Genomic DNA, 11,509 nt, shown 5'->3' with positions numbered 1-11,509 from the left:
TATTGCCCTACAAATGACCAGATAGTCTCATATGAAAGTTCTATATAAGTTTATTATAGTTGCATAATTATATTACTAAAATCCGTTTTTATTCTTTATCCATTAATTTGAAATTTTTCTATAATTATAATGCTGTTGATTTCTCCTATATTTTTAACATTTCCTTACTTATTACATAGCTCTGCATTAGATGTTTACAGACAATACCTGTTTCATATTAAAGCTTTTTTTTCTCTAGAATATGTAATATCTCTCTTTATCTAAGACACTCATTATGGAAAATGGAATCTTACAAAATGTACTTTTCTCTGTCAGTATTGCCACACTTTCCTTTATTTTGTTAATATTTTCCAAGTGCATTTTTTTTCCTGTGATATCCAGTCTTGCTATACGCAGCCTTTCCCTTCTTTAGGTAGATCTTTTATAGGAAAATACTGAATTTTGTTGGGTATTTTGTTGGTTAGTTTGTTGTATTTCTTATGTGTTGTTTTATGTATATGAACAAATAGCCCTACGCATACCTGGAGGTTTATGTCTGCCTGGGCTGGCTCAAATTAAGATCCTTATATGAGCCTCCTGAGTGGCTAGGATAACAGGCATGAGCCACTGGTGCTGGCTTCCATTCCCATTAAATAAATTGGAGTTTCTTCCCAGTTGCAATAAGTCTACTTCTCTAAAAATAACTCATTCACTAAAAGCGTTCAATATTCAACTGAACCTCAGTCAGTACAAAGAGGCCTAACTTTAATGTAGGCATCTCAGTGTGATGGCAGTTCAAGGCTGGAATTTTCCAATGTCCAGTATGACATAGAGATAACCATGTTCCTTCCAATAAACCAAGTTCTGAACCCAAAAATTCACCTTTTGTTCATGTATAATAACCATGAATGCTTACCAAGTTTTAGAACAAAAGGCCACATTTCAGCCCTAACTTTGTCACTTACTGTCAGTGAGCTTAACTCTGCATCTCAAGACTTCTATTTGTAAGTTAGGGGTGATGAAAATATTTGGCTGTTTGTGAACAATCAAATGCCAAAAAATATAAATAATACATTTTTTCCCTTAGCTTATCATCAAGTATACCAGATCCATTCTTATTCATTAGGAAACAGAATTGGATACTAGCCACCCACCAGAAATCAAAAGACTACTGAAAGATGCATTTCTACCAATAATGCTTTTGTGTCTGCCCTGCCTTTTGAGGCATTTATCAGGAGGTTTCATTAGAGTTGACAAGGAGTCTTGCAAAATAGAAAACATTTCAAATTATAATGAGGACATCATAGACTCATTCTCTTTACATTTTTATAAAGCAGATATGATGGTCTTAAGCTCCTTAGAAGGAACTTATTCTAAATTATCTAAATTCCTACAGCTTGCCAGTGACAGATAGACACGATTCAAATTAGGCCTGCCTACAAGCCTATTACCTTTCTGTCATAAAATTAAGGGCAATGAGAGTCAATCTCAAACAAGTGGTTCATCTAGTTTTCAGTTTAGCTACTGTTCAGATAAATCAGTACATGAGTATGCTAGGTTTAGAGAACAGAGTTATAAGAATCATAAAATCAGATGAAAATAAAATTTGAAATATCATTCTGATTGTTTATTGAGAAAAAATTAAAGATCAGAGTTCATTATAGAACAAATACAGGTTGGAATGTACCTTGAAATGCTAGTTTGTTAGCCATAAAAATTTAATCTCTCTCCCTTGCTCTTCTTTTGGAATTATTCATATTATTTGTTTCCTAGAGAACGTTTTTGTACCCAATAGTCCATTTCTAGATACAAGAGTTATTCCTCCTAAATAATGCATCTTTACAGTAGGATAAAAATTTTTTAAAAGATGAGATAAGAGATTGCTATAGTAGAGTGACAGCCTGAAGACTGGGCAGATTCTCTGGATACAGATGGGTACAAAACACAAAAACTAATGCATGATTAGGATTTGAAGTGAGGCATGAAAAAAAGGCAGAAGACAAGGGCTGGGAAGGTGGCTCAGTGGTAGAGTGCTTGTCTTACATGCATGAAGCCCTGGGTTTGATTCCTCAGCACCACATAAGCAGAAAAAGCCAGAGGTGGCATTGTGGCTCAAGTGGTAGAATGCTAGCCTTGAGCTGAAGAGCTGAGGGACAGCACCCAGGCCCAGAGTTCAGGCCCCATGACCAACAAAAAAAGGAAGAAGTCAAGAGCAACTTCCTGGTCTTTGGTTGGATTGACATTTTGCTGGTTTCTGTAAATTGAAGCATCTAATATGTAAAGTGAACCTACATTTTCATAAGCATTAGTTTATTTACCCTGACACATGTACATATGATTCATTTAACATATAGATATACATACACACACATATATATACATATATACATATATGTATATATATATTCAACAGAGGTGATAGCTCCGTGCTTCTCTGGATGTTTGGGAAAGCAAATCATAGGGAAGCAGTTCCTTGCCCTGCTAATATGCTGAGACATTAAGTATAAAAGCTAAACAACTGTGCTTCATGTTCTGGAGAAAGACCTTTTTCAAGGGACATCATTTCCATGATTTTACTGCATATGGCCTCAAGCAGTTTTGTTGTTGGTTTTTTCTGAAAAGGCATTATTTGTATAGCTATTTTTGGGAAAAAAATGCTTACTAAATGTAAAAGTTCTAGATTGCCAATATATGCTGATAGGCAAATACTAGTTCTCACCAAAGACTGTGCTATATACGGGATGACTCCTGCCTCTCCCGCTTTTTCCCAGCCTTTGCCTATGGTAGACACTCTGTGAGTTCTGACTGGCTCTAAATAAAGCTTACTGTCACTAAGGATTCTATATACATACCTGCAGCTATCATTGATTTTCTAGCAGAAAGAGGTACAATGCCTGGTATGATGAGGACTATTCTTACACTCGTGATCAGCAATTCTGTGCAGGTAAGAAATCTGCATTTAGAAAAGGACAGACATCCAGGCTCTTCCTGCCTTCTTATTAGCCTGGATCTTTGGATTAAACATTTGGATAGATGGGCGCATTGCATGTTTTGCTGGCACAACAGGTAACTTTTCAGCAAACAAACAATTATGCCAGAAGTAGTTTCCTCCCCAAACAGCCAGACGTCTTTCAAATAAAAAGCTAATTCAACTTAATAATCCTCAATCCAGGAATTGAAAAATGTAGTGATGGACCAAACAAAGCCTCTTTTTTAGTGGAATTTTCATTCTAGTACGAGAAGAGAGAAAATAAGTAAAATAATGTATGAGGTGACAGGTAGAGGTGAGTTCCAGGAAGAAGTATAAAGCAGGATAAGGAGAGACAGTCGGTATAAGTGGTAGATGTGGTAGTATTTTAAGCAAGTAGTGTCAGTTGGAAAAATGGGATGAAGGGTACCTGGAACCTCATTGCATTATTATTTCAATTTCTTGTGAATTTGTGATTCCAAAAGAAAATTTTAAATAAAAATGATGGAAGAAGGAAGGAAGGAAGGAAGGAAGGAAGGAAGGAAGGAAGGAAGGAAGGAAGGAAGGAAGGAAGGAAGGAAGGAAGGGAGGGAAGGGAAGGAGGGAGGGAGGAGGGAGGAGGGAGAAGGGAGGGAAAGGTGTGTGGCTTGTCTTTCCCAGAAGGAAAGGAAGGAAAGCTGGGCTGAATGCTAGGAAAGAAGCCTTGCAAAGCTGTAGAATGCCAGGCATAAAGGCCTGAGATGGCCCAGGTGACAAGACAAGCCATTGCAAATTAAAGCTATTGAAGTGACAGGAATCTAAGCAATGGTAAGAGCAGAAAAAACAGTGGGTGTTGATCCCACAGACTTTTGTAGATTGTGATAAAGAGTGTGGACTTTCTTCTGAGTGAGTTGAAAGACTACAGGAGACATCAAGACAACTGCTTTCCAGGGAGCTGAGGTGTAGCTGAGCTATTCAAGAAGAACATTAAACTAAAGAGAAAGCTTACTAGTAAAAGACCACTAAAGAAAAACACTGTGTTGTGTTTACCTGGAATTTGCTCTGCTCTAGACACCACTGGGACAGAAGTGTTGGAGCTTTAACGGTGCTACCAGAAACGAGAAATACCTAAGACACAGAGTAATTACTCCAAAAGATGCCTCAGAGGTATGTTTATGTGTAACTTTAAAAAGAATAACTAAACATAATTATGATTTCTTAGCCTATAGATAACAGTTTAAACAGAATATCCAAATGACTTAATTTTTTGCTATATCTTTTCTATTATTAATATTTTTATATTGTGAAAATACCATACAGAGGGGTTACAATTACATGAGCAAGGTAATGAGTACATTTCTTATCAAGCATTGTTGCCTCCTCCTTTGTTTCCCCTTCCCATCCCTTCCATCTCCCACCCCCTGGCCAAAGTTTTAAAAGTTCGTTTTTCGACATAACGACTTGTACATCTCATTGTTGCAATGGATCCACCTGTATCCCTATTTAAGCAATTTGTTTTTTCTCTTCCCCTCCCCAAATTATACCAACATCAAATACAGTGAAAATGGGGTTATACCGTGAGGGAGGGACATACAAAGCAACAAAAATATTATTTTATAAATATGTTAGAAACAATAGCAAGAAAGAAAAACCATTTGAGTTCTTATCTTGGGGTTCATTTTCGCCTAACATCAACTTATCTGACCATTTCTGTTTGTCTCAGACATATACTAGTTATTGCAAATAAGGGAAGGATTCCTCAATAGACTCCACATAGAGCTCCCTTATGACCCAGCAATCCCACTTTTGGGCATTTACCCAAATGATCACAAACAAGACCATACTAAAGCTGCCAGCACAACTATGTTTATTGCAGCATTATTTACCATAGCTAAGATATGAAACCAACCCAGATGCCCTTCAGTAGATGAATGGATCAAGAAAATGTGGTATATATACACAATGGAATTCTATGCCTCCATCAGAAAGAATGACATTGCCCCATTTGTTAGGAAATGGAAAGACTTGGAAAAAAATATATTAAGTGAAATAAGCCAGGCCCAAAGAAACATAGGTCCCATGGTTTCCCCTAATTGCTTTATCTTTTTGTTTGATTGTTTAAATCTCATGAGAGTACCCTAAAGGTGGGATCTGAAGTGATTATTTCTGTGTTCCTCAAATTAGCACTCTGTGAGGGATTTTTTGTTTGCTTTCTTTAGGATAACTCGAATGCCTCAATCTAAAAAGTTAAGCCTCTAGCCTTGCAGTCTCAAACAAACAAAAAAAATTAAGTGCAGAAGGAAAAATAAATGTACATCAACTCTATGGTATTATTGCCAAAAATGTATACGCTCAACAATGTAGAAGAAAACATTGGAAACCTTCTATTTTAAGGGGCATCATAGAGAATAATCAATGAACACTTTTCAAGTATGACAAGGTCATAATAAATATAGATTGCATGTATTTTTTCAGATAAAAGTATTTTATCCACCAACTTATAAAAACACAGAAATGTCCATAAGCCTCTGTCCCCCACCTCTCTCTCAGATGCATTCAAACTAGGAGTTTTATTCTTGCTAAACCAAGCACTCTACCACCAGAGCCATCCATACCTTCACCTCTTTTTGCTTTAGGCTGTTTTTCAAATAGGGTCTCCCTTTTCTGCCTGAGATTGGCCTTGAAATGTTATTATCCTATCCATGCTTACTAGCAGTTGTGAGTCTAAATTGAACCACCACACCCCATATTTTTATTGGAACAGAGTCTCTAATTATTTGCCTTGGCTGGTCTCAAACTGTGATATTCCCAATACTCTATCAAATAGCTGATTACAAGCATGAGCTACTGTACTTGGCCATATTTTTGTTTTATCTTAAACCCTTAGGGCACACAAATCTTAGGGATCCTACAAGGATCATGTCTACCAAAATATCTATGTTTTTAACCCTGCTACACATTAGAATCAAGTGGGGAGATAGCTTCCAAAGATTGACATCCCAGATCCCATTTTCATAGATTCAAACTTCATTGACTCTAGATGGGGTCAGAACCGCAGTACAATTTTATTTAAGCTTCCTAAGTCAGCCCGAAGCATTACCAGATTGAGAAATACCATGCCAAGTGCAATCAGTTGTCAACGGGTAATTTCTGACTTTGGGTTTTCTTGGTAAATTCTAATTAAATCAGTGTTTACCAAGTTCTTTGTAATTCTCCACTAAAAGTCATTCGTAAGTTTTTCTTCCCTAGGGTATTAGCAAAATGCCAGTCATCTCTCAACTGGAGGGAAATAGGAAATTTAAATTTCCAACTGTAAAATTATAGCTGCAAGTTTATGAGTTACTTGTGCTTTAAAACATCTGTATTTTCTTTGGTTCTTATTCCACTCTGCTGTTTAAAATCTGGCTACCTGTATCATAGCAGTAGTTGAAACTCTTAACAGAGTGAATTGTACAGTCTACTCTGTTATTTTATGATAAAACATGAAGGGCTTCAGAATGAACAGGAAAATAATGATCAAGGAACAAGTGCAGTGCATGGGCGGCTGGTGGATTTTGTTGTGATACTAGAGAAGAGGGGGGACAGGTGGCATGGTGTGATGTGTATAGTGCATGAGGACTAAGGACATTTTGTCTCCTTTTATTAGCTATGTGTTTCTGAAAAGAGAAAAGTCTCAGAAAGTGAGTCAGAGGCTGTTTTAGAAAACCTTCAATAATTTGTCAGCTTGTCAGGAGCAAATTTTTCCTCCTTTGTCTCCATGGTGTGGTGTGAATTGTCTTGTCTCAAGCCTCTCTACTTCTCTATTTCTTCTTCTTCTTCTTCTTCTTCTTCTTTCTTCTTCTTCTTCTTCTTCTTCTTCTTCTTCTTCTTCTTCTTCTTCTTCTTCTTCTTCTTCTTCTTCTTCTTCTTCTTCTTCTTCTTCTTCTTCTTCTTCTTCTTCTTCTTCTTCTTCTTCTTCTTCTTCTTCTTCTTCTTCTTCTTCTTCTTTCTTCTCCTTCTCCTTCTCCTTCTCCTTCTCCTTCTCCTTCTCCTCCTCCTCCTTCTTCTCCTCCTCCTCCTCCTCCTCCTCCTCCTCCTCCTCCTCCTCCTCCTCCTCCTCCTCCTCCTCCTCCTCCTCCTCCCCCCCTCTTCCTCCTCCTCCTCCTTCTTCCTCTTCTTCCTCTTCTCCTTCTTCCTCTTCTTCCTCTTCTTCCTCTTCTCCTTCTTCCTCTTCTTCCTCTTCTTCTTTTCTTCCTCCTTCTTCTTCTTTTCTTCCTCCTTCTTCTTCTTTCTTATTCTTCCTCTAAAATGTCTTTCCAGTCTGAAGACCTATTAAACATATCTTTGAAGAAACTACCTTGATGTTCCTGTGACCGGAAACTTTCAGGTCATCAAAGGAACCTCTTACTACTGTTACTAACTAAGCCAGAAGAACAAAACCAGTAGGAGTTCTGGCCCTCCTACCAGATCACATTTATTGATGCACTTGATGCTCATCATCTTATTTATTTCGGCTTTGCACAGCAGCCATATGATTTGGTGTTAGTCTTTTTTCTTCCTTTTCTTTTCTATTTGGTGCTAGTACTAGGGCTTGAACTCAGGGCCTGGGCACTGTCCCTGAGCTTCTTTTGCTCAAGACTAGTGCTCAACCATTTGAGTTCCAGCACCATCCCCAGCTTTTTGGTAGTTGAAGATAATAGTCTCACATGTTTTCCTTCCTAGGCTGGCTTTAAACTACGATCCTCAGTTCTCAGCCTCCTGAGTAATTAGGATAACAAGCATGATCCATCTTTGGTGTTATTCTAACCCCACTTCACAGACAGAGAAGAGATTATTTTCTTAAATCTTATTCCAGGCCACACTATGATCATCACAAGGCATGCATTGTAGCACTGGGTACTGGGCATGTTTCAAAGTTGAAGAAAATGGATTATCTTATACAGATCCAAGTACATTTCTCCCACCAAGTCTATATAGGATACTGAGTCAAAAAATAAAAATAAAAAATAAAAATTCCTGTACTGCTGTCAATCAACCAAAAAAAAATCTACGTACTTATTTTTATTATTGTTTTCATTGTTTTGGTGTAGCTTTGGATTGTTTTGGGGTTCTGGTGGTACTGAGGTTTAAATCTATGGCAGGCACTCTACCAGTTAAGCCATGGCCCCAACCTTTCTTGCTTTCTACAAGGGCCTCACTTTTATTCTCAGGAATATTCAGACTGTGGTTTTCCTATTTTCAATTCCTGTGTCGTGGGAATGACATGCACATGCTATTGTCAAGCTTTTATTGAGTGAGATAGAGGTCTTTTGAGTTTTTTGCTCAGACTGGCCTGAAAGCAATCCTCTGGAGATCCACTCCTAGAGTAGCTAGGATTACAGATGCCACCCACCACACCAGGCCGAGGCACCAGTTCTTACCTTTTCTATGTATAAACTTCACCTATGGAGCTTTAAAAATAAAAGAGGGAAGCCTGAGGCTAGTGTTCTACCACTTCACTTCTGGGTTTTTCTGAGTAGTTTATTGGATATATGAGTCACATGGACTTTCCTGCACAGGCTGGCTTCAAACCGTGATCCTCAGATCTCAGCGTCCTAGGTAGCCAGGATTACAGGCATGAGACCACTAGCCTTGGCCTGGTGTCGAGGAATAATTATCTTGACTTATTTGCCACAAACTGGTTGATATTTAAAGCTCTCTGTATAAGCTGATATTTAAAGTGGTATGTATAAGTTCAGGGTCCATGAAAAAACTACTAAACTTGGCAAAGAAACTAATTATCTCTATAATTTTCCTTCTAGAAGATGTTCCCATTCTTGGAGCAATATGCTATTAACACCCTCTCTTGCTTCCCATGCATGCTTACTAGCAAAGCTAGGTGCACCAACAGCTGCCAGGTAAAGCACCTCAGCCTAAGAACACTTGCCCTTGATACTTGTGGGAAGCTCCTTACTGGAGATTACGCATCAGTGGATATAAATATAACACATTACCTTTCCTAGGAGTAATTTCTAATAAATAACTGAAGGAGTATCAGATTTATCTGTGGGAATGACAATTACATCACTGTTTGTAAGTATGAAAAGCTGAAAATAACTTAAGCATCCAACTATACTGAATTAATCAAACTGGGATTTCATTTTAGAAGAATGGTCCATAGCCATTCATGATGATATTGTAGTGATGCGTTAATTCATGGGAAAAGATGTCATCCTAGAGCATTAAAACTTAAATTTCTAAGCAATTTATATGAGTACAGACATGCACACACACACACACACACACACACACACACACACACACACGCCTTTCTTTAATAATATAAAAGATACATGAAAGTGTTCCAAAATACAGCAGTTATTTCTGGATGACAGTATTTACCTTCTTTCCTATTATATTTGCAGATTTTGCTATGATATGTACATATTTTTCTATTTCCTTTTATTTTCAGTAGTAGGATTCACATAACTCAGCACTTCCTGCTTACTAAATAGGTCCTTTACTCTTGAGCCATAGGCCTAGTTCTTTTCTCATCAGTGATTTTTCAAATAGGTTTTCATGTTTATGCCCAGGTTGGCCTGGTCTCCAACAATTATCTTCCTGATCTCTGATTTCCTAATAGCTAGGATTACAGATGTAAACAACTGTACTCCACTTGCATTTTCTAACTCTTCAAAACATACACACACACACACAGACACACACACACACACACACACACACACACAGACACACACACACACACACACACACACACACACAGCTGGGCACCAGTGGCTCAAACCTGTAATCCTAGCTAGTTAAGAGGCTGAGATCTGAGGATAGCAGTTCAAAGCCAGCCTGGGCAGGAAAGTCCGTGAGACTCTTATCTCCAATAACCACTAGAAAACCAGAAGTGGCACTGTGGCTCAAGTGGTAGAGTGCTCCCCTTAAGCTGAACAGCGCAAGGACAGTGCCCAAGCCGAGTTCAAGCCCCGTGACCAACCAAAAAAAAAAAAAAAAAAAATATATATATATATATATATCCTCAATTAATCATTGTCTTAGTACCATAATTTAGTCATATTTGGTCATTTGGCATTTCAGTACAACTAGAAAAAATAGCCTATTGCCAGATACTCTAAATATGAGCATGATCTATCTAGGAAAGCTATGATGACTTTGGCTCTTTAGTTGTCTTGTTTTCAAAGATGAACTTAAAATGTACAAACTAGTAAATAGAGCAAATATTTGAATATTATACTATAAAAGCAGTGTCAAGATAAGATTTTTGTGGCAAATATAAAACTAGAATAGGGACCAGTTAGTTAGAAGATCTGGTATTCTTATCACTAGAGGAAAAACTTAAATATTTTTGTTATCTTTAAGTAGTTGTACCAAGGAATTGCCATTCAATTAAGCAGTATGAATATGATATGTCTTGATCAATGTTACCCTTTTTAATAATCTCGCCCATCCCTCCAACCTACCTTTTTCCTCACTTTGCTTAATTTTAGGGGATATGCATTGAATTTTTTTGCCATTTAACAAAGCAGTTTATGAATCTATTTTAAGGGATTTTTTTTTTCAATTTTCAGTGGCTGTATACATTCTTTCCCACTACCAGGTAAATTCCATTCTTTTCTTTCAAAATAGCTCTTTGTCATTTTACAGAAGAAAGACATCTCCTTGGCTTACCCAGAATATATCATTGCCCTAGGATACAAATGTATCTAGGGCACCAGCAAGAGACAATTAAAATAGTGTATGAAGGAAGAATATGTCTTTTGTCTCTCTCTTTGTATTACACATACATCTAATAAAATGGAAGCATGAAGGATTAGAAATGGGAAATGTTGGCCTTTGTGAGAATAATGTAAAATTAGATAGAGTGACAATCTTTACCTCTTTTCCTTAGGTTCTTTTCAAAGAATGTCTTGTTCCCAGGCAAAGGATGTGAGTGAAGAATGTTGAGGAGAGCATTGTTAAGAAACATTGAAAACTAAAACTTTCTTTTCTAAAGTGAACGTACTTCAGACAGTCATAATATTCCTATACAAAAGCTTCTTTTGGTCAAAGTGCTATACCACAGTGCTCCTAAACTTTTTTAAAGAAAAGCAGAGACATTTTACAGAATTACCCATTTCATTCTCTAGCTATAGTAGAAAGTGTAGTCACATATAAGAATTTTATGTAATTACTGTAGATTCAGTATAAATTATTCAACAAGGTCATTAAAATTTATTTTATCAAACCATAAAAATATTTATTCTAATTATGTATTGGTCTATTTTTAAACTGGTTAATATTTTCTATCTCCTATTATACAAGATGAAATTTAGCATTAAAAATACTTTTTTCTTTCGATACACAGTAATTTTTATTTTGGCAAATATTTATGTGTAACACTTAAGAGTTCTCCAAATCTGAAAGTAAACATTAATGCATATCCATGAACACATTAAGGAAAGACAGATATGTTTATTATACTTCTCCTTTCACAACTACTTACTTTAGCTATCAGTTATGTTGGATATTTCATAATATTACAATATTACAAATTAAGCCATAAAATAACATTATATTTGGTTTGACAATTTGTGAAAATTGATTTACTAATTATAT

This window comes from Dipodomys spectabilis, unplaced genomic scaffold (genome assembly GCF_019054845.1).
Source record: "Dipodomys spectabilis isolate Male_0828 unplaced genomic scaffold, ASM1905484v1 ptg000783l, whole genome shotgun sequence".
Taxonomy (NCBI): Eukaryota; Metazoa; Chordata; class Mammalia; order Rodentia; family Heteromyidae; genus Dipodomys; species Dipodomys spectabilis.
Note: the sequence above shows the minus strand (reverse complement) of the source record.